General features: G+C 40.0%; 1 protein-coding gene and 1 long non-coding RNA gene across 3 annotated transcripts in view; one reads left to right on the top strand and one right to left on the bottom strand.

Annotated features, from left to right (window-relative positions):
- The window catches only part of doc2b (double C2-like domains, beta), a gene marked incomplete at its 3' end in the record, with an annotated part of 119,460 nt that overhangs the window by 88,918 nt on the left and 5,573 nt on the right, over positions 1 to 24,969 (bottom strand).
- The window catches only part of LOC116700799 (uncharacterized), a 17,691-nt gene continuing 13,128 nt past the window's right edge, over positions 20,407 to 24,969 (top strand). Inside the window, exon 1 of the long non-coding RNA XR_004334737.1 lies at positions 20,407 to 20,416. This is a non-coding gene — a long non-coding RNA (uncharacterized LOC116700799). The remainder of the gene's footprint in view (positions 20,417 to 24,969) is intronic.

Raw genomic sequence — 24,969 nt, forward strand, 5'->3', positions numbered from 1 at the left:
ACACCTACCCCAACCAGCTAAAACATTTCACTTACGGGTAATATTCTCTTTTAGGTCAAAGCATTGATAATTTCCTGGCTTAGGCACTGTACCTCCGTCATTGTTGGTCTCTGCCAATAACTCATTTAATGGACATATGAGCATTTAAGTCTTAAAATAGACTTGATTAAATGTGAACCTATGCTTTAACTATCCTTCTATTTGTAATTGTTGCTGGTCATAACAGTCAGTAGCAGTGTAAAATAGTGCAACACAGAATCAGTAAGAGTAACCTATGTGGCACAGATGCAGCTTGAGTACAGGACGTGAGGACTGGGTCAGCCAGTGTATCCACTGTTGCCCTCTACATGTTGTCAGTGATTGTATCTTGTGGCGGATGGTGCCTGCTTAGTGTAGATTCAATAAGGTGTGGCACTGACGGCTCCATCTCCACTGTGTAGGCTTGGTGAACAGCAGCATCAGTCAAACCGCACACTGTTGATCTGCTCCTACAAATGCACAACATGGGTACAGAGGATAAAAGCAATTAGAGGTTATTTATTTCTCTCTTCCTGGCTGCCTCTCATTCGCTCTGTTGTTCACAGGGAAAGAATCATCTTTGTTTCTCAAATCCCTTCCTGATTTCTCACTTTCTGGAAGATGAATTGTGTTATTAATTGGAATTGAAATGCTGAACGTCCTAATGAGCCCCATGCATACATTTTGTTTCTCATGCTCATTCTTCATGGGCCATAGCACTTTTTACATTTACCCCAACTGATCACTTCCAATTAATCCCGGGGCTCACTGTAATTGGCTCCCACACCCAGGCTGTCAGAAAAAGAAAATCCATTATGTATTGCCTTTCTTTCACACTATCCATTTGTGGCCTTTTTGTTGCCTGCTTCCTGCCAATAAAAGGCCTCCCCTGGCTTAATTTATTACAAGTTAGGTGAAAAGGCATTAGTAATCATGAGTCATGTCCCCATCCTATTGCCCCCCACCCCCCCACCCTATTGCCCTCATGGTGCTGTCACCAGTCACAAGATTTTTTTTAGGGCTTATGTTCAGCCAACACCCAACGGATGGTCTGATAGACCAAACGGATGTTTTTGCCTCTTTAAATGAAATTAAACAGGAAGTGACAGCACCCTGGACGATGAGCAAACATCCTTCCTTAGACTGTAAAACATGGACCGTTTTAAGTAAAGGTATTTAGTGTGCTTTTGGCATTGAGATAGATAAAATTGAAACATTAAAAAAACACACACACACTCACATAAAAAACAAACAACAAATCCATATGTGAGAAACTTTCTATAAGAGCCTACACGTATGCGAGGAAAAAAAGAATTCAGTAGGTGTATCTGTGGTGTAAATCTGGTACAGCCCTGCAGAAGCACCCAGCAGGCGTTTTCCTGCTTGCTTGTACAACACAGTATCTGACCATAGACTCCTGCTGTCTAACATAATGCAATCCGTCTGTCTCCTCCTCTACACTCGCAAATGCTTTGTCCCCTTCTATTTCATCACGAGACACTAAAACAAGCAGCTTCCTCTTATTTTTTTATTTATTTTTCCATTGCTGCACACACCGACAGTGCTCTCACACCTTATCTTCCTTTAATCAATCAATCAATCAATCAATCCATCAATCAATGAATCATAACTTCTATTAATAAATCGATCTTGTCAAAAGAAATCGTAGAAACCGTACGTGGAACAATTCCAGACATGTTTAAACCAATCAAATCCTTCAACTTGTGCGTGAATCATGTAGCAGAATGTGGCCTTCAGATCGGCACACAGAAAAAGAGCCAAAGCGGACGGACCCCACAGTTCACGACATCGTGCTGTAAACCGACGCAGGCACGGAGGCCACCCACCTCACCGTTCGACACCTGCACACTGGGATTCCCAGAAGAAAAGTCGCAGTCAGTGTTCAATTTTTCAACGCTTGCCTCGGTGCGCCCTCTGATGTAGAGATGGAGATGGACGTAGTAGTCACGTAGTCAGGATCACAGCCATAGCTCAGGCTAGCAGAGTTGGCAGGAGACAACATATTTTCCGATGACGAGGGACCTTATAGCCACATGGCATCCCGTCCAACGTCAACCATATAAAGCACAACTAATATTTGTAAAATAAACAATTCAGCATAGATTTTGCAACATTTTAACCCATTGTTAAGAAACAATAAATAGCTCTTAACATTCCAGCCTGGTTGGTAAAGCAACAGTTTTACAAGGTCCCTGTTTGAAAAGAATTCAGATCGTCATCATTCACATACCAAATTCAGCTTTTTAACTACTCAGATCATCAACAGTGTTATGTTGTTTATGGTAAACATACACAATAAGAATAAGAAACTGTGTTTAATCAAAGAGAATTTACACGGATCTTGCAATGATGATTTCAAATGTTCGTAATTGACATTCCCAGGATAAACACATCTGGATGCAGGTAGTTTTTGTTCCCTGGGTGTGGACTGGAAGGCAGTCACCTCCTCCAAAGCTGTTGACAACAAATGCTCTTTCCTTCACAAGCCATGTGGCACCGTGCCATCCCATGTGGCTGGATGTGTGACTGGGGAAGCTGAGCTCATATTGAAGCTTCAAATCATTATTAGAAGAAATCAGTTGTTCCTGCGATTGTAAGGCCTTTTTTTCCCTTAATTCTACAGCATCGTGACTGCTTAATGGAACGTTCCAGGTAAAAAAGAACACCCATTTCTCTGGGTTATGAATTTAGATAACCAGTTAACATCTTGATTTCTCTAGAGGAATTGGTTTCAAGCAACCAGTGATGATACTGCTTAGTCTGAGCAGGCAGAAACCTTCACATTTTAGTACAATCAAGTGTCTCAAACTGTGACCTGAGCAGGAGCACATTGCAAGTCTGAGGATTCAGTCAAGTCTGATGCTTTGAACTCCTCCGTGTTTGTTCAACGAATTAGCTCCTGAGCTGGCTATCAAGCAAGGAAGATCTGCCAAACTTATGTTTGGCAGATAATTACACATTAAGCTTTTCACAGATGTGTAATCCAGTACATTGAACAATACACTTGTGTCCAAGCTCCATTGTTATCATGGTTGTATTGTTGAGTACACCAATTCATTTTCATGCCATATGGAGGTTAATGGAAACCAATTGCAATTGAAGGTATGCAAATCCCTGTATGGTCCTTCCACTCTGAGTGTTGCAGCTAGCAATGTATGACTGACAGGCATTAGCACTGTTAACCCTCCTTTTAATAAAACTTATTTTGAACATTTAATAGAAAACTAAATCCTTTTCGATTCGTGAGTCACAATCTCTTGTGTCTATCTTCCAGGCGTCCAAACTTGTTATCACAGTCACAGTCAGAAATTTCAGATTAGAAGCAGTTGTTGTGGTTGTCACATAAAAATCCCAGCCGTTTTCATGTTTGTTGTCTTTTGGTGTTTCCACATGTCACAGTAGTTAATCCAAGCTGATACGGCATTCATTTTGCAAACCCCTATAAATGTTGTTGCTGAGGGGATTTTAGATTTGAAAAAAAGAATAAAAATGCTTTGATTTTGATCCTTCTCACCTCATGATATCCATTTACTGCACAGATGAAAACCAGTGTGGGTGGATAGTACGGCAGTCATGGTGTGCATGATGGAAGGGCAAAGGGACTAGCATTTCTTCAGGGACATGCCGGGTTGCAAAACATAAGCATGCAAACTGGGTGGAGGAACCAAATTCCCCATTCAGATTGCACCAACATTGACAAAGCTAAGTTCAATCATCGATCAGAGGGAAAAGCAATTCTATGCTTTAATTTGTCCAGAATGTCACACTGCAATATGGCTTTTTTAATAGGAAAAGCACAACAGACGAAAAGGGACTCTTTCACATTTTCTAGCAGTGGCCTTGAAGAGGAAACGCAGCCTGCTGTTTTCAGTCTGTGCAGACCGGAATGCTTGAAAGAGGTTTAGCCTTGCTATTCACCGGGCTCATTTCATTGTTCAGTCAGAAGTCATTGACGCAGATGATGCTTTTCGTTAGGGCCAGGGGTGTGTGTGTGTGGGGGAGGGGTCAAAGTAAAAATGAAACCTTTCATTACCTTTTTGTTTACGGTATCTTAAGAATAACATTGGTTCTGTTTCAGGTTTTACCTGAATAATTGATGCAGGAAATGGAAATGTAATCTTTAAATAATCCTGCAGTAAGCCTTGGAAAGGTTTCTCTGATCAAGAAGATAAGCTTATTTAGTGTAATGACAGCAGCGGCTCAATGAAGCTACAATGTGCGTGTTTTACAAGTGGAGGATAATCAACACGTGTGTCTCTATTTTGTATTAGCTACCCCTTTATCCGGAGTGACTCGCAATGCAAATAACTATTAGTTATCAATATATTTAATGATATCATGGCTTACATTCACACATTCACTTTTGTGCATAAAGTGTGGAAGACCATTCCACTTGTTTAAACATCCCCAGTCAGCCAGTGTTCCCAAAGATTTGTCCAATTATCTGAAGCCAAAATTAGATGGGCAAGGGCCAATCAAATAATCAATCTGAAGGAGACTTGTACACTTTAATTTTGCCTAAGGATCACACCTGAGCAGGGCTATTGCTTTTTCAACACAAGGGCTTTTCTGAAGGGGCAATTTCACATTTTACAACAGTGGCCTTGAGAAACAGACTCATCCCATTTGATGGGTTCTTTTCAAAGCTCGGAGGAGTGATGGAGAGCTGCGGTTGCCCTGTAAGTGTACACACACACACAGGATGTAGTGGTGTTTGATCATATCATTTTATCATACATGGCTATTATCATGGGTTCATTACTGAACAGGCCTACCAAGCCCGAGGGCACCCAAGTTAGAGGCACTGTAATTAGTGTTGGGTACTTTGTATGTCTTACTTATATAGTCAAAGGGCCCAGTAATTCATGTCAATAGGCCTAATTGCAATGTTTGTTTAGAATAATTTCCGGGTGAGCAAAGAGGGGCGTGGAACAATTGGATATACTCTGGATAATCTAATGTATCTAAAATGCATGTTTGATGCTTGATTTTCTCAACACTTTCACTAACATTAGGATGGAGACCTAGTTTACCTGTTGGGCCACAGACTAAAGAAAATGACACCACCCTAACTAGCAGTCAATCCAACCGATGGTGGCATGTTGCTGTTTTGTAACGCTAGATTTGGTTTATCAAAGATGCTAGCAAAGCAACAGAACAGTACAGAAGATAAGCACAGCAAAAAACGTCCGGTCACACCACCATGTTTAACCACATAGGCCTACCTTTAAACGTTACAGTTACGGCTAAAAATGATAACAGAAGTTTCTCCGCTATTTAAATCAACTGCCCGTTGTCTACCTGGATTGCTGTTAAGGCGGCGTCACAGTGATTTGGTCTTCAACAGAGCCCCAAAGGTCCTGCTGAAAAAAATGAAGGAATAGCCTAAACATTCACTTTGAAGATGTCACAAGAAAGAAACCACCATGATACAATTTAAGTGAGTGTTTATCCCCTCAACTTATCTATAGGACTTAAGAGGGACTGAGTACTCTACTCAATATGGGCTCTTCAACTCTGGGTAGCATTCCAAAAAGCAAAACAACAGCATTAGAAGCTCTGTCTAAGGGGCATGAGAGTGTGCACTTGAGCCCACTTCCACCAGATTGAGATTTATAAAACACAACCGTGTGTTCGGGGAAGTCCAGATCATATTTATTCATTTTCATTCGTCATGCTTAATAGTTCTGTAGTCAACCCTGCAGTGATTCCAACTTTAGTAATCAAACATGTTCAGATGGAACGTTGTCAAGTGGGTCTTTCACAACAGGGAGGAGCCCCATTGATCCACTGTGTCTGCATACATTATTGCATCATATACCATCTGTAGTTATGATTACATATCATGGGAGGATTACAAAAACAATAAAAGGGATAAGATTTGAATGACTGAAGGTTTTCAGGGTCCGATTTTTTATTTTCTATTAAATCTAAATCCTATTCTTGTGCATTGCTGATATACTGTGAGCACAACAGTTTTTTGCATCAGTGTTTTCTCTTTATCATCTTGTCTGCTTACTTTCAGTCCACCCACTATGCAGACTTTCTTAAAAACAACCCGCTGGAGGCAGTTAGCCTCTGGGTTTTTAACGAATATGTAACAACATTTCATGCGTGTTCAATAGAAACAGCATCAACAAGGAAAAACCTGTTTTATTTAATATTAAAATATATTCTGAATCTCCATTATGCTGATTATAACAGACCCATTGCTTGCCTTTTAAATAGCCGCCTACACAATCAAAACCAGTCTGAACAAAAGGAATAAAAAAAAAACCAACAGACTGATGTCAGAACCCTGTACATCGATCAAGTAGGTTTTGACATTACATCCAGTCTCTTAATGTTTCTTTACGGCAACTCAAATAAGTATTTATGTTACAGGTTAAATCCCAATATAAAACAGTATTGTGCATTCTTTAAAGGTTTCATGGTCCAGGATTTCTCTCTGTGCTCAAAACTAGCATTAACTCAAAAGTCTTTGCACAAAGCCAATCAAAAGCTTTCACTTCAAATTGTATTGGCTGTCGGTGACACTAAGTAACAGCTAGTAATTGGTGGACGGATTCTTTGCTATTCTTAGCCATTATTAAAGGAAAGAAGAAAAAAATAAATACAGTATAACAGATGATTTCAAACATTTGAACAGTGGTGTATACTGTACACCAATTAGAATCCACATTCGGATATTTAAATAAAAGGTGGAACACTAATGTACACTATGTAGAAAATAGGGAATGAGCTTGGGTACAGCCTCTGTGGCATAGCTTATTAGGACACTTAAATGGAAAGAATAAAGCCCTGCCTGTCACCTAAGGCCAATATAGCTTTTTGATGCAGTAAAAAGGGACATTAAAATATATTTTTTTGTCTGTCATCTGAAACATGCATTTCCCAGTTTTAACATGTTTCATACGCTCTTGTTGCATGTTGCAACACATTACTCTTCATGTATCACGGAACCATTCTGGAGATAAAACACAAGGTCTCATAAGCATAACTCACTCCACTTAGACATGTGGTTTGTCACTGCCTCCCTAAATATCCCTCTATTCTTGAAAGCAGGCATCTGCGAGCTGGCTCAATGTAGATGTTTTGGTATTTAACACGTGGATAAGAGCAAGCCGTGTCTGACAGCAGGTTATCGATCTGAAGGCAATTTTAGTCCCGCATCAGGAGAAACGTATGACCTCTCTACTTCTCTGTGTGACCAAATCATATCGCCCGTGCACATCTTCAATCTGCTGGACGGCAGGCGGATCAGCCGGGGGCCGAACACAGTCGAGATGTGAACGCAGTGTTTGCCATTTGTCGTTATGCCTGCTGCAGGGCTGATACACTGTATATCTTTATTCAGTTATAAATCTCTGCTTTATGAGGTGAACCTCTATGAGTTACACCGCTGCTAGTCGAGAAACACAAATCTAAGTCAGGATGTCATATGAAGCACTTTTTCAGATTTTTATTTTGTACTTCCACATTGACTGAGTCACGCTAATGGGATGTCATTTGTACAGAAAACATAGATAATGCAACCTCTGCAAGTCCAAGTATTGCTAAGCAATAAACTGTCTAGTTCATGTCAGGTCAAAATGTTACAAACCTGGGGCCTAACGAGCTAATGTCTTTCCTTGTCCATTTTGACAGCAAGAATAGCTGACATCCAAAACAGAGACAGGGCGCCTGTCACTGGTTGTTGAAAGAAGGCACGTCTGACACTCAGCTAGTGAAGACAGCTTTACTAATTATAACAGCAGTGTTATTGTTGCTGTGTTGTTGATACCTGCGAGCTTCTAATGTTAAAACACAGTGATGAAGTAACCTGCCTGCAGGTGAGCTACATGCTGACTTGATGACAGCAAATTACAGCCTCTATTTTAATGATTCTTTAGGGGTTTCTGATTATTTTGCGGCATTTTGTCCTAAAGTGGTCATCCTTTATGTTTACATAAAGCCACATTGTCAGTTTATGTCTGTTGCCCGAGGATGGATAATAACACAACAGTCTACAGAATTAAAACCAAGATGATGGTCAGGAAGATCTGTAGCTGTGAGCTTTATTCTTGTGAAATGTTTATGCATGAACATCTGTCATTTCCATAAATATATTGTCCTTTGTGAGCCGAAACATATATTTCATTAAAGAAGCCTGCTGGTCCTCGTCCTTCCTATCAAATAGCTGATTTACTCTAAATGTGAAACCATCACCTGCATATGCAGTACTTTTTTCTTTGGTCATTGGAAAACTAATGTCCTTGTGCTTTTTTGATAAAAAATCTTATTCTGCCAGATCCCCTGTGTAGTTATGTGTACACCTCTGTGACTCCGTAGCAATTCAAAGCTAGTGGAGTGACTAGAAGAGGTGAACTGTAAAAGCATGGTCACTGTAATTCCTTTTCCTTTTTGTCTGTCCCGGCTATGAAAGGTTTGATTACTAATAGATCTTTCCAATATAAGTGATGGGAGACCAACTTTACAGTCTTATTTCTGTGTAAGATGGATACATTTTCTTTCTTTCATCCGTCACAAATGCAAAATTGATCTGAACACCAAGTGTTCTGCCCTTCTGTATAGCATGTTGTCTTGTAATATCTATTGTACATACAGTACATTTATTTATTGCACGCATACCGGTGCAGTCAACATTAGTAAATAGTATACACATCAAAACAATATAAAATGTCTATTGTATATATTTTTGTATATATCATTTTGATTGTGTTGTTGGAAAACCGGCGGCCAAACTGCATTAAAGGAATATTTACGTCATTTGGAAAAGGCCTTATGATCCAATCCTTGCACATTACTTTCATTTAGCACTCAATTCTTTATAAAATGAGAAGATACCCAATCATTTTCAGTTGTCAAGTATTTAATTCACACTGGAGTAAACAAAAATTGTCTTTACCTTGCAGTTATTTCACATAGAATATTTATTCATTGAATTTCCAGGAGTACGTTTCAGAAAGGGTTTAGTGAAAACTGAGTTTGTTAACCCTGAGATGAGGGAAAATCTGGGTTTTCTGTTTCGGAAAGGGAGGTTAATCAAACCTGAGAGAGAGGGGTAACTCCAGCCCGTTTCAGAAAGAGAGAATACTTAAAGTCCATATTATGAAAAAAACACTTTTTCTGGGATTTGGGGTGTTATTTTGTGTCTCTGGTGCTTCTACACACATATAAACTTGGAAAAAAAAACAGCCATGCTGTTTTGAGTGAGATACGGTTTTCTGAATGTCCTCTGCCTTCAGTGTCCGGATGAGCTGTTCAAAATCTGCACGGCTTTCTACGTCACTAGCTGAGACAAGGTCGACAACACACTAGTTCACCATAATCTACAAAAGAACCACTACATGTCCCAAGTGGCCCTCGTTTAGAAGAAGTCTCCCAGCTAATCCTGCCTTATACTGACCAAAGTGTGAGAAAGAGTTATCTAATTTGGATAAAAGATTTTGGTCGTATCAACCAGCCCTAGCTCCACTGTTTAATTTTATGATTGGTGAACACACACGCACACACACAGAGAGACACTCCCACCCCTGTGCTCCCTCGAGTGAGAGGAGACAAGTGATGTGGATGAGGAAGTAATTCTAAATCTGGGAGAGCAGTCAGATGGAAGCAGATGAGCATGAGAGTAAAGGTAGTGCTTCCAGAGAGGAAGAAGAGAGCGATCGCTCAAAGGCCAAGAGGTAAATGTGCTTGTCAAGGTAAAAACCTACAGGCACACTGCACCTTACCTGAAGAAAGATGTAAGCAGACCCTGAAAATCCAATCATGTCTTGAAACCTAAATCTCCCCCTACTCCACAACATGTACCATCAATAGGTGCACACATTATTTCTCAAACACATGTACCCATTGGTCACTTTGATATTGGTATCTTTGGAAACACTTGATTTTGAAAATAATTCGGAGGTTCTGTTGGGTTTGAACAATGCTTGACCCTGTGTTTGTAAGGTGGAAAAGGGAATCGCGTTGCAAATGTGGACTTATCAGTATTCAAACTGTTAATTCTGGTGTTGATGGCGCTGTGGTTATGACGCATGCCTTTGGTGAGGGAGACCTAGGTTCAATTCTTACTGCAATACAACATCAACCAATGTCCCTGAGCTAGACACTTAACCCATAGCTGCTCCAGAGGTGTGCAGCCTCTGACATACTGTATATAGCAACTAGTAAGTCGCTTTGGATAAAAGTGTCAGCTAAATGACATACTACAAGGTCTCTGGGAGGCTGTATGCACAGTGATGCTTTGAGCTAAATGCTTATGTTTACCAGGTTCACCGGCATAGTTTGGCGTGTTAACATGCTAACATTTGCTAATGCTGCATTCATGTAGTGTTGACATAATCGAAAAAATGTGTGTTCCCGACTGAGAAAATTCTCGTGAACGCCCCTCAAGTCGAAACAACTACTCAAAATTGTGATGCTTGCCATGTTTAAGTCATATTACACAGAAACATGGCAGACCTAGATTAGATTAAAGTTCTTTTTATGAGCATTAACCCTGATAAGTGAACTTCAGTTTACCAGATATCATTAGGATGTATCATCTAGGAGCCATGAATGTCTGTAATAAAATGTGCAAATCCATCCAGTAGATCAACATATTGCCCTTCATGAGTGAAAACTTTCACCTGCTGAGGGTGCTACTGTAGATTAAAAGTCAAAGAATCATTAGGCTTCATCTTCTGGAGACCATACATATATGTACAGAATTGCAAGACAATTCATTCAGGAGTTTAGATATTATATACACATATACAGTCTAGACCAATGTCGTGTTCTAACCACCAACAGTGATATCCATATTTCTTTAATGGAAATTTACTGTAAGGTATATTGGCTTTAACCTAACCAGTATCCACGTGGTGCCTCTTTGAGGGTTAAACGTGGCTTCAGTTATTTTCTGACACTTAAAATAATCTTCCAAAGAAGGGTTCAGGTTGTGTTTTTTAACTTGGATGGCATCCTGTTGCCTGAGGGGATGTAAACATGACAATCCGGGGTTGTTCTAGCCCTGGGGCCTGTGCACGAAACCAGGATAAGGGATTAAGCCGGGTATTCAAGTATCTTGAGGAATTAGCTTGGACTCGGTTGACGAAACCAGATTGAATTAAGCCAGAAAGTAACCATGGAGATGTATTCTTTGGGGCTAGCCTGGTCCAGAGCAGGCTAACAGCCGGCTAAGATAATCCTGGAGTTCATGTGTCAAATCAGCTGCCGTCTGATCCGAAATAAACGTGTTTAACAGTTATTGCGTTGTCTTCTGCATGTGTTCTGCTATTTTTATTAACATGATTAGCCTTCTTGTCATTTTGTTTTCGCGGTTTGATTTAAACCCTACTACAGCTGTTTAGATGTTAGACATGGTTGCACTGGCACCTGATCCGGAGTGGGAACTTCCCGGTGGGACGGTAGTGTCGAGGCTGCCTGGCGTCGGCCGTGCCCGCTGCCGGTGGCCGGTGGCTATTGCTGCCAGCAGACTTGCGAGTTGTGTCAGGTCCACTCTCTCTGTAAAAGTAGAGATGAGCAGCGCAGCGTCCGTGGTCTCAGTTCAGGTTCTACAGGCGCGCTCCGGAGATTAAGTGTGATGATATTAATGTAGGATATTCCAGATGATATAATGGGAGACTGGTCAGAGACCATACATTCATGATTTCATTTTCTTGTTGTTGTCCTTCTTAATGAAGGGTAGTTTGTGGTACTCCTTAATAGTGGGCCTATTGTTTTTGTTATAGCTTACATTGGTTTCATAACCTTCTCAATAAGTTCCCATCCGGACCAATAACGTTGCCTTATACAGCACGTATGTGTGTGGTTTACTTCATCACACGGGAACACCACAATGCTTCTTAATCTTTTATTTTGGTGCGGTCACTTGTCAGAAGAATAAAAAACATGAATATTGTTTTACATATATGTTCACAGCGTGTATTGAAGTCATTTACTTTTTTTTCTAGTTGTTGTCCCTTTCTGATTGTTCTGTATGAACATTAATTGTACAAAGAATTAGATTAGCTTATAGAGATTGTGCGTGGTAAACATGTTCTCACGTTGTAAAAAAGGGTTTGAATTAAGCCTAAAGTCCGTAGGGCCATTTCCCGAGGATATTAGTTCCCTCTGCGCACTTTCCTATGTTGCAAGGCGACTATTGATTGGAAACCCCCACACAGTTCGTGGCGCTTATGTCGGTTTTCCAAACCCCCCAGTTCCCTCCTCCGTTTGTGGGCGACCGTATTCTTTTTCCTACTCGAGTCTTCCGCCGTCTGTCGCTTGTCCTTGCCATTTCTGAAAGCTGCTGTCCATTGTGGTGAACATTGGCGCATCTTGCGTCTTTATCTCTGCATCAGTAAATCTGTGATGATAACGTGGTCTATTTGAGAAAGCCGTGAACGTGCACTTATCCCAGCTATCTACACCTGGCTTGACATAGCTCCACCTGTTTATCCTGGCTCGGCAAACGTGCACGATTAAGCCGGGATGAGCAGATCACACAAGTCAAGCTGCGCTTTTTCACTTATCCTGGATATCTTTATTCTACTTTAGTGCAACAGGAACCAAGGACCTACTAAATGATACTCCTCCTCCTCCTCCTCCTCCTCCTCCTCCTCCTCCTCCTCTTACTCTTCTGTCTTCTGTCATATTGTTCCCTGTCTTGCCACACTGTGAACTATCACAGAAAAGCTAAAATGCCACACACAGAAAAAGATCTGGAAACTCAGTTAGGTTTAAAAAGAGCTGACTGGATATAGATTGTAGAATGTGTTGTTTCTGCTTGGAGAATCCACCCACCCATGGCATATTTATCATCAACAGCTTGTGAGATGGCACCTTCATTGATAAAAAGCCATGAAATAAACACAGCACATGAGCAACAATAAAAGCAATGCCACAACATGAGACATTCATAGACACATGAACCATGTGAAAGCATTCAGGGTATGGTCTTTATCATGGAGTGCATTCAAGCAAGACAAACCAGCTGCACACTCTGAAATGTTCATTCAGTCTTTTCATGTTCCTGATTGAAGAGACCGCCTTGATGCTTGACGATGGCATTTGTTCTGAGTTACGCCACATTCACTCACTGAACTGGCATATTTAACAAAAAAAAGATCTAAACAAGAGAAGTCAACATTGACCTTCAATAAATATACATTTAATTGGAATAAAATTAATCACCTTTCAAGGCACTCAATCTAACATGTATCTAACAGAGAGGAGCCCTGGTGTACTGCTGCCGAGTGAGTTTGCTTTGATTTTAAATGTCATACAGCCTGTAGGTGGCTTTACTCAGCCTGTAACCCGACTTGTACCTGAACCCCCCATAGTGAGGCGCCTCTGTTATCAGGTTTGGTTGCACCTTGAATCGACTGACTGACTGGAATACCAGACGACGTAATGCAAATCCTTTACCCAATCCTTCAATTTCTTAGTCAGAGAAACCAGAAAGGTCATGGGGGCGGTTCAGACATATAAACAATTCATCTTCAGATACACTCCATTCTGCCTTTTTCCAGCCCACTTTAAAACACACAAACAGTGACAAATGCACATTTACCAGCTGTGTTGTGTAACTGTCTGTCATCTACAACAATGCAACACTGTATTGACTATGCACTGTCACACTTTGTTTCCCCATAACTTCAGTGTGGTGAATACTGTACATACAATACAATACTTCCTAAACTAATTCAATATGTGGAACATACCTGCTCTGGCATGAACTAATGTAATACAAGCGATTACCCCTATTTTCCTCTAGGCTCGTCTGCGCCGCGTTTCCGGATGCTTCGCTGCCATTCAAGTCAACGCTTGATATTCAACCGGCTCCACCACGGCGCGTCCCAGAAGCGTGCGTGAAGTGGATCTCCGTTCCGCTAAAGATACGTGTCTACTTTCCTGTGAGCCGCGAGGCGTTTGGTCAGTCGGGCAGGAAGTGAAACAGTAAGACTATCCAGTCAATTTACCAAAAGACAACCCCCGATATTGCATATTAGTCCTCTCCAACACCTCAGACGAGGAGAGATTTACCTTGGAGGTGGAAAATCGTAATAGACATCACAGATCTTTTTTATAAAGATGCCAGAAAAGATAATGCATGGAGTTTAACTATAGGAGTTCCTGGAGTGGAATTGAAGTACTAGCTTAATTAACACGTCAATGTTCTGTAAAGTACAAAGAAGAGACAATATAATCTGCGAGCCAGGCAGGAAAGACGCTCCGCTTCTGAGATGCTCCTGGTGTGCTATGGACGGAACATAACCGGAACGCTGCCAGAACACTGCACAGATGTGTTTAGTGGACAATAGGGATAGACCTCATCGTGATGTGGTATATTTAGATGGGAAGTGATGCCGGATTAGTTCTGGATACATCCCCCTGGGGTCTAGACACTGGTGGTGGTGGTGGTGAAGAGAGTTTGGCTAAAGATCTGGATGATGGAAAAAGGAGCAGGACTGGGCGTTGATACAATGAAGCTTAGAGGTGAAGGGGTGGAGGAGGGTCACAGATTTTAAAGTTGACAGCAAGGATATAATGGGCTAAGAGAGATTGTGGCAAGATCTGGTTGGACAACTCAGAGTAAACGCCTACAGAGTCTAAGCCGGAGAGAGATGAAAATGAATGAGTTATTAAAGGGAGTGTTCCTGATTGAACCTTCACCAAGCTTCATTTGGTGTTTAGTGTAAATGCATCTCTGGAGGGATCAAGGGGCAGCTTACCAAGGTGTTGCCGACTCATTAGAGTCAGCAGGATACGATCAAACTGCACTCAGATCTATACAAATGGAGTGTTCAGGGAAACCACAATCTGTACAGCGGGAGTGCAGGGGGACGGTTGTGTAGTATAGTGTTTTCACAATAAAGCTATGCTGCAAAGAACAATGGGCCTCATTCACCAATATCTTCCTAAGAATTTTCTTAAGAAAAGTCTACATCAGATTCATGACATGTTCTTGAACAACAGAATTGTTTGCACCTGTGTTCTTAGGATTGATGAACCCCACGTTTTCGTAAATGAAAGCGTGTGCCAGTTGTTCCTAGTGACCATAAGAAAACTCCCCGTGAATTCCCACATAAGGATATGACACTTTAAGGCCGTGTGCATGAAAAGTTGGAGAATGTCCAAAAGACGCACAAACAGTGGTGGTCCACCGTACAAAAAATGACTTCAGAAATTCTGAAAGAAAAATTCTACTGCAACAGGTTTCATAATTAGTAATGTTTCCAGTGGTGATTTTTTGTTTTTGATCAGAAATACATTAAAGTAAAACCTATCATTGTAAAAGACTTGTTCTTAGCTAAGAAAAATTCCAAGATAAGAAAACATTAGTAAAGAATCTTTGTAAAAAGTGCTTAAATGGGGTTTGAGAACCTATTTCTTTGTAAGAACGGTTGGTGAATGAGGCCCAATGAATCTTCGAACAGACTATTAGAGTGTTATTTTCTATAATATGCTTTACAGGGAGAAGGTGTATCGGTTGTACAAACAGATACACCTGTTTGTACAAAGTATCTGTTGTCCTCCAGAAGCTGGAGAACAACATATTACCGTTCAACCGTCTGTTGAACATGACAACACATCAATGCTTCTTGTTTTGCTTTTGTATTTCATATTTCAACTAACCTTGCAAGGTTTTGATTCAAATTAATGTAATTAAATATCTGTTTTACTACCTTTTATTTTCACTATCACTGGTCAGCAGTGTCAACAGTAATTTAAAGTCTTTTCATTCCATTAAAAACATTTTTTTACAATGCAATGGCCAACAAAGGAAAGAGCTACAGGAAGAGTACAGACATACACTAGGCCACAATAGTTCTGAGGGATTGTTAGTTACGCATCTGTTAGCAAATGAAGACACATTTGGTCAATGCGGGGTTGATTCAGTACTCTACCCTGCATGAGCTAGAACTCATGAATGATTCAAACACCCAGGCAGCACTCTTTATTTATCACACTTCATGTTCTTGATACCTACTGTTTCCCCTGCGTCAGAGCACACTGGATCAAGTGGGATCTCTGGGAAGGCAAAATCAGCTGATTGGTTTTGTATGGGCTGCACAGACAGGTTATGTGTTACTTTCTGCCCTGAGTTCTGCATGTTATCCCAGATGGCACCATCAAGTGGTCTCCGTCTTCCTCACACTAAACACAAAACCCACAAAAGAGAGCTGAACCTCTGTGTAATTAGGGTCTGACTTTGAGAGAGGTCTGAGAGAGCTAGACAGGTACATTAGGAGATGAAATAACTTAATTGTTCTACTCAATTATACAATTATTGTAATGTCTGCTGAAAGCTTGGAGATCTGCATCTACTATATGTGGGGTTTGTTCATTTTAATATCATTTCAGGGGATGGAGAACACTCCGGTTAGCCATACCAATGCCAAGCTCAACATGTGCAGATTTTATTCACTAATGGCAGACTAAAATGAATCCTTTTGCTGTTTCAATTCAAAACATGTATAAGTATTACACTATTCTCAAATTCTACTATGTTGAATGGAAAAGGTTTACATAAGAGAACATGAGAGTTTGTGCGACAACATTGGTATAATCATCAGACTGTTTTCCATACAGTTTGATTCATTTTGTTTACGTATCCTGTATATATTTTTATCTTTCTGTCAGTTTCCCCGCCTACAGAATGTTAGGCAGCATTCCCATTTCCACTCTGGCTCTCTTTTCTGTAAATACTCCTCTGGTAGGCGAGTAGGCCGCTGATATTCAAAAAGTGCTGTGAGAAGGGAAATTTGGTTAAAAGCTTTTTTACTTAAGCTACATAGACGTCCGAGAGCAGTCAACCCACTCTGCCTGGAATAAAAGTAGTTGCCACTGAACACTGAGCGTTTTTCTAAGCTCTGTCGATCAATACTTGCCATGAGGTAAAGCTACTCGCTAAAGACAAGATAAAATACTTTGGGCTTACTTAGTTTTGTTTGCGCAAGAGTATATACTGTAGGTTTAAGACTAACAAACAATTCAAAAGAAACTAAGAGACTTTGCAGAGACACTATGAGTCAGAGCACACAGAAAGATAAGAACCTGCAGGGAGTTAAAGCTTTGAAACTCAAAGGATCAGTTCTTGGAAATAGTGTGAGGATGTTGCCTCCTGAATTATTGTTTGGAGCACTGTGTGGGATTTTTGTTCGGCTGCTCTATTCAGTGAGATACAGATTTCTACCTGGTGGGATGAAAACAAATGCTAATCAGGTGGAGATGAGCGAAGAGCTGCAGGCTCCTCCCCCCCACACTCTGTATATTAAAGTGAAAACAGAATTGTAAGTCGGTAAGTTTGAGATACTTGAACTTTACTTGAGTATTACCATTTTTTGACACTTATTACTTACACTTATTATACATATTTCATTATACTTAACTACTTCATTTCAGTGGGAAATAATGTACTCTTCAATCCAATACAATTATTTGACAGTTAGTAGTTATTTTTCAAGTTAAGATTGTACATAAGAAAACATATGAGGAGCTTCTAAAATGTAATGCATTGTTAAAGATGAACCCACTGGCTCCTAGCTTACATGACTAGTGACTCCTTACAGAAAAACAGCGTTTCATTCGGGCCCCTAGTCACATTTCACAATTTTCCAACATTAGCAAACATTTTTTTATCAACTTTAGCATGGATGTGTAAACGTATTCTAGCCACTGTATACACCTACGTTTTAAAGATCCTTTACTTAACATTCATTCCAAAAGCTGTGTACAGCCTCCTGGCCAACACTCAGATTTTTGTTCAGTATTTTAAGTACAGTATTTTTCTGTATATTTTTAATAGAATTTCGAATGCAGGACTTTTACATGTAATACAGTATTCCTACATTAATGTATTGGGGTACTTTAACTACTATAGAGTATATTTCATAATAGGGTCATTCCTTGTCAAATTGTATAGAGTTTTTATTTTTTATTTTAGAATTTGTTAAAATGTGATGTATATACTATTTAAGACCCAAAAATAAGTTCTGTGAATCATGGCAGTGAGACGCGATGCTACACAGGTATTAACTGTCTTATGTACCCCCACTTTGTTAATTTGATACATTCTTGTTAAATTGTGGACAATCCCGTATTGACAGTGCTTGGAATCACAAACCCACTTGGTTGGATAACAATAGTGACATTGTAACAATCCATTGTCTGCTGCAAAGGTTCTCAGCACAAACAGGAAAAAAAAGCTCAGTGCCACAACACCTGGTTTCATGTGAGGAAGCCCTGTCGTGGCCTGTTACTGTAACATGCCTTGAAGTAGCTTGACATGATGAAAGCTATCAAACATGATGTTCTACAGACAACTTGTTTATTGCGTTGTGATCAGATACAGGGAAGATTGAGGACTTTTATTACGTTATAGAGTAGTATGATCAAGTGTTTTAATGGAGAACCCTGACACCAAACACTGTTTCATCAACAACAAGGCAGGGGATTTACATTTGTAAAGGATTATTGATGTGTTGTGTTATGACACACGCTCAAGTTGACTGCTCCCGCGAATGCGCTGGAGAATAGTACAAGGACTTCCAGGACTGTGCTTCATTATCGCGTTAAATCTTAGGTTGTATAAAGGAAGGCTTCACTGCTACAGACACCTCAAAGTAGCTATGCAAATCAAAGGGAACCGTAAGTGACGGCACAGAGCTGCTCTTCACGGACTTCTATCCATCTTCCCACTGAAACAGTTCCAGACAGAATGTAAAAAAAGATGTGTGATGATGTGAATATGAAGCAGCAGAGAGAACAGCTGGAACTAATAGAGTCCCATAGTCTGTAGTATTTATTCTCAGCAAGCTGAGAAGAATGCATTTAGTGCAAATTTATGGACTGAGTGCACCACAACTGGTCTCAAGTGATTTCCCAGCATGCACGTAAAGATGCAGGGGTGGACAAACTGAGCTAAAAGCTGCAGTAAGCTTGTAAGAAATGTATCCCAAAAAACAATTATTAACTGTACAGTTAAACACCTACTTTCTTTTTAGGGGAAACTACAAGGACAATAAATCATTAAAAAAAGCTTATTTTAAATTTTCAATGAAAATTAAGATAAAGTTAAAACACCGTAATTCTGAGCTTATATCATAACATAAGCTTATAATTTTGTGAAGTTCTTTCACCCACCTTTTTCCGGTGATGTGAGGTTCAGTTACAACTCCTCCTCATTTCCCTCCTCACACAAAGTGGAGGTTTAGAGGCTGTAAAGTCACACCATCAAGAACGCCCCTGCACTTATTGATAAAAGTGGACTTTCATGGAAAAATATGTAATTTTTTTAGCCTTCTGAGTTTTTGCAGACCCGTGGCTCCCATAAAAAGATGACTCAAGCTCTGCTACTTTGTGGGGTTGCCAGAACCGGGCGAGTCATGGATCTTTATGTAAGCCTCTCTGTGATGATATTTTGATTAATTTTATTGGAGACACAGCATGCATACTAAATATGCCTTTAACGCTCAAGATGACAATTAAATGTCACGCAATACTGTGAGGAGTGCTTGATTTGTACTACTGAGCTATCCGTTTCACATCATCTGCGAAATGAGGCAAGGATATTGCTTCGTTGAATTCAGAAAACCGCTGCTTGGGATTTTTATTGTCTAATATAACCCTACCAAATCTGTTTTTTTTTATTATAGTGTTTATAATTCATAGGATGAGTGTTTATCATTCATCCTGTTGAATTATAAACCCTATAATTCAAAAGGATGAACACCAAATTGAAAAAATGTATGAGCTTTCTTCCCCTTTTGCCACCCTCAGCCTAAAACATCAACTTAGTATATCCAATATATCATAATTGAATGGTAATAAGTTAGTTTTCCATTCAAATACATTTTTTTCACAAATTTCCAATTAATTGACAAAGAAAAAATACACAAACGAATGTGATTTTTTTTTAATTTTTTTTATCCACTACCATTGTGTGAATATCATGAGTTTAAACAGAGATAAATAGTTGGTGGTGCTAATTCTCCACTCGGGTGCCATTAAATCATTTCAGAAGAAGATGGTACAACAATGACATGATTAAAAGATTGCAGTCAAATCTCAAACGGTGGAAAAGAATGTAGAAAACGGCATTATCTTCTCTTTACTAGAGCAGAAACTTGAGTGACAAATAAATCATGTTTTACATCAACTTTTCACCTCAGCTTTTTTTGCAATATTTTTTACTGCTGTTGAATTTCTGACGTTACCACTGCAATTTTTTCAAAGCCCATTTTGAAAATTTACATAAAAACAGGTGGATGGAAAGACTTACTGACTGCACCAATTTGAACTGACATTATCTACCTTTTCTACAACTAAAAACTCTTGCCATCAAATTGTTTTGCAAGGTGCTATGATCACAAAGTTATACATAGTATATAGTGGCTTAAAGGTCCCATGACATGGTGCTCTTTGGATGTTTTTATATAGGCCGTGCAAAATTACAGCAGCTAGAGCCCTTAGTATGTGCCATTTCTGAGACTGTAGCTATTGAGAAGGAGAGGGGGGGGGCAAGGTGGAGGCTGGGGGTGTGGCCTTGACCAACTGCCACTTTGCTCGTTTGAAAGCCATGATGTCTCTCTCATGGGTGGACCAAATTCTCTGGTCTGGCAAAGCAGAGAAAGGGGAGGTAAGGGGCAAGATTCCAGATCGGCCGATCTAAGCTTCCATTTTTTCAAAGGCAGGGCAGGATACCCAGGGCTCGGTTTACACCTATCACCATTCCTAGTCACTGAGGGACCATAGGCAGGCTGGGGGAATGCATATTAATGTTAAAAAACATCATAAAGTGAAATTTTAATGCCATGGGACCTTTAAACGGGCCTTAGGGTAATGTTATCGGCCATTGGTTATAAATCTCTAAGAAAAATCAATAAAAAAAGCATGAAAAATGTATCTAAAATATAAACTGCTAAATTTATCCTGCAATGCTAAACATGTAGCTCAATTATTGGCATAGCAACAGCATTATAAAGTCAGTCATGTTTCTGAAAGGCAGATTCTAAGACGGCACATTCAGTGCACCCAAAAGAGATAAATCCTCTTTATTTTAATGACCCCATTGCCTTCCCGCTTTGACTTCATCTTATTCAAAATGAAAATGTATCAAATGACCATGAAAGTAAATGTAATTTCTCTGTAAAATTGGTACAGTGTGATTAAAGATTACGTACATAATTTTTAAGCCTGCAGTTGTCTAGAGTCCATCTGGCAAGACAGACACCCCCCACTTCAAGGAAGTCAAATCCACTTTAGCAGAGCATAAAGGAAACCCGTAGTACACCTACAAAAGGAAATCCTCCTGCCTGGCTGGTATTAGTCCTGGTGAGCTCAGCAAGCATTTCTAGCCCAACTCTCCTCACGGGGGCCAGACATTGTGGTCTGTGGTCTGTCTAAAGCACAGCTGTATTGTACTACTCATTGAGTTTTCCCTTCCAGTTGGAGCTGCAACTGAGAAACTGAAATACTAAGATGTGTTTTCCAAGAGTCCAAAGAAGCAGGGCTGTGACCTATCATCGATCCAGCTCAAGTAGGGTGCTGAAGCCTTGAAAGAACTTGAGTTCAGCATCTTCTCAGGGAGCAACAAGAGGAAGTCGGGAGGAAAGAAAGAGATTCTTTGGCTGACTAAGAAAAACAAGTGTTGGACTCTGATTTACAAAAAGCTCCTTCGATCGTAGCTGAGCTCACCCTTTGGGCCGCTAAGAAAATCACAACAAATAACTTTAGTCATTCATATATAACAAACACCTGTAGTGCTACCAGTCTATATATACACCATGTTCCACATCCGGTATTGTTCCGGTGCCGCCGGAAATTCTGGTGGATGTCACCTTACGCTTTCTTTGTGTTGGAATTTTAAACTCCGGTCGATTTATGAGGACTATGGTAAACTGCTCCTCAGCTCTCTGCATGGTAAATCTAGACAGCTAGCTAGACTATCGTTTCACCAAAACAAGGTCCTTCCCAAGGCAATTTTGTAGCGGAACTATGCCTCCGTCTGGTGCTTTGCGCTGCCCATGACGATTGGGATTGGGTTAAAGATATGCCAATAAACCAGAGCATGTTTTTCTCCCATCCTGGAATGCCGTGGGGACTATCAAGACCAGACCAGCCAGTTTGTTCTATTGAATTTATTGGATAAACAAATGTCTTTGAGTTAAGCACCGTATACTGTAATAGTATATTCCAGAAATGGGCAGAATATGCAGTTTTGTTTACACAGTGGGTGTTTGCCTTGGTGTTTGCCAGGGTGTTTGCATGCCGATTAAGTGCTCTGCAAACTTTAAGACCTTCACAACTACGTGGACTTAGAGAAGAATAATTTGAGTTTATGCCATATAACTACCACCATAGCTTATTGCAGCAGTCGCAACGGCTTGCTCTGAAAAAGTGAATACTTTTTTCTACATACAGTTAAATATGGAGTGAAGGAGATTCCAAAAGGGTCACCTCACCACCAAAATTGATAACACAAGTTTAAAGGTTATGACTCAACAATTGATAGGGGTTGACAGGGTCATATAATAAATGGAACTAACAATAATGTTGATGACAAGGTATGTTCATATCAGTGATTCTCAGCAGTAAAACAGGTCTATATTTCCAACAATATTCAGGCCACACAAAGCAAAGATTTTTCCATTAGAAAAAGAAGTTGAACGTTTTTGGCTTCATGCGCCACTGAGCAACTTTCATAGGAATGAATGGGCTCTGCTGTATCCACCCATTTTTGTACATTCATGAGGACCTGCTCCTTATGTAGATTTGACAGGCTCATGTTATGCTAGCAAAAACACAATTCTTAGTTTCAGGTGATTATACACAAATGAAAACATAACTATGAATTCAATTTCTGTCAATGTATCCCCCTAAGTCTTATACACTGGTCCCTTAATGTTGCCTCATTAAACTGCAAACAGAACACTCATGCGCTACACCGAAGGCTAGAGACGAGAGGCTAAAAATCTAAAACTGGTGAACTGAGCTCTCTGTGGACAGAGTACCCACCCACTGCAGTTGTGTTTAAGTTAAGTTTTGATTCATCACTTGGCGTGGGCAGAGAAGTGATCAGACACAAGGATTTAATTTAGACAAATTGAGTGACTTCTCGGTAAAGGTGTTAAAGCACTCCTCCTGCATACACTCTGTGGTTTAAACTGATGAAAAAAATAACTGGTGGAATTTGCATTTCAAAAACTGAAGCTTTTAAAAAACCCTTTATCACCAGCCATATTTAAAGGCACTCCTGTTAATGTATCCATGCAAAGTGTGACAAACTGAAGGCAAACAAAATTTCTCCCCACTGATGACAGCCCCAGACGCCAAATGGATCTGTGTAATAGCTGGCATTATCATTACATAATGTGCTTAGTGGGATGGAGGGAGGGCAGAGACAGTGTTTGTATCTGATGAAGCCGTGCTGCTGCAAACTTAAAACACTCCATGGCTTCTGTTAAGAGACAGCACCAGTAATAATAATGCATAATGTGAACAGGCTGACAATCTGGCCCGCTTTGTTAGTGCTGGGTTATTCACAATGAAACATGGGATACCATAGTGAGTCATTACTACTGCATGACAGCTTGCAGATATACTCTTAATAGGATTCTGCTGTGCTGGGCACGGCAAGGCTGAAATCACGCTTTACATTGAGCTGAGCATTATGAGGCTCAGGGGATGTATTCAAGTGGATTGATGCCACCCTCTGTTTTGTAAAGGTCTGGAAAGGGCTTTTGGTCTGGTTGAGTCAACAGATGGCTCAACACAATACACACTTCTTCCTCTTCTGCTCAATACACTCAGTTTATAGGAGATTATCCCATTGATCAGATACCAAAAGCAGTTATACATTGCTGCTAAACTGTTTGCAAAGCCAATTTTATTGAATTGTTTCTCACCTAAACGGCATTGGTGTTCTCTTTGGAAAAAGTCAAGTGCCTTTTATCCCTCTACAATACTGTAAGCTTAAGACTCAGCATGGCATACTGTATTACTGATTTAGATTTGATTTGATGCTGCAAGTTTGCACTTACGTTATTCAGTAAAGACAAAAAACGCAGGTGAGATATGATCATATCTGACTATAAACTGGGATGGTCCATGGGGACATATTACAATGTAATGAAATGGTCACGTTATTTTGATCTATCGATATGTCAACAGGGACACAATTTTCTCGTTTATTTCGTGGTGGTCACCGGGAGGCCAGGGATTGCTGTGACATTAAACCAGTGGAAGAAGTACTCCAATCATCACAGTTTGGTTACGTTTAGGCACAACCACTACTAACCCTAATCCTATAGGCTACATTTTATTTTTATATAAGTCCTTTAATTCTGGAATGTTTGAGGCTGAAGTGGCTGCTTATATTGACTATGTGAGATTAATGAAAAAACTGAGCTATTATGTTTATAGCTGGTACAGAAGACATGAGACGTTTGAACAAAATCAATCATTGGTACATACATTTTTAAATGCGAGTCCATCCCCCTGTATTTCTGTCATGTATGTCATGGTTGATTGGTTTTGCTTACCTTGAAGCTATCGTTCGTAGTTTATGCCTTCCCATGAGAATTTCTAAGTAATGAAAACAGTACTGTCGGGGAATTGCATAATAAGAAAAAAAGCATAATATGAGCACTCAAAGTCAAACCACAAAGATTTCTGGAAAACCTTTTTATGAGGAACTTCTATTTTTTCCCACCAAAAAAATCACCATTATCCTCTATAACAAAGAAATATAAAATATAGTTTTGTTGATTTTTTACTTTTTCTGACAGTCTCAGTTTCCTTTGTTTTCCCTCACCAGTTGACAACTACAAACAAACACTGTAGCTCAAGTCTTGTTCTAAGGAGACAACAGTACTGCCAGAGCGAGACATCTCAGGGGAGACCTGCATGTGCATACATTACCAACTCGCCCCCCCC

This window comes from Etheostoma spectabile, chromosome 13, assembly GCF_008692095.1.
Source record: "Etheostoma spectabile isolate EspeVRDwgs_2016 chromosome 13, UIUC_Espe_1.0, whole genome shotgun sequence".
Lineage (NCBI taxonomy): Eukaryota > Metazoa > Chordata > Actinopteri > Perciformes > Percidae > Etheostoma > Etheostoma spectabile.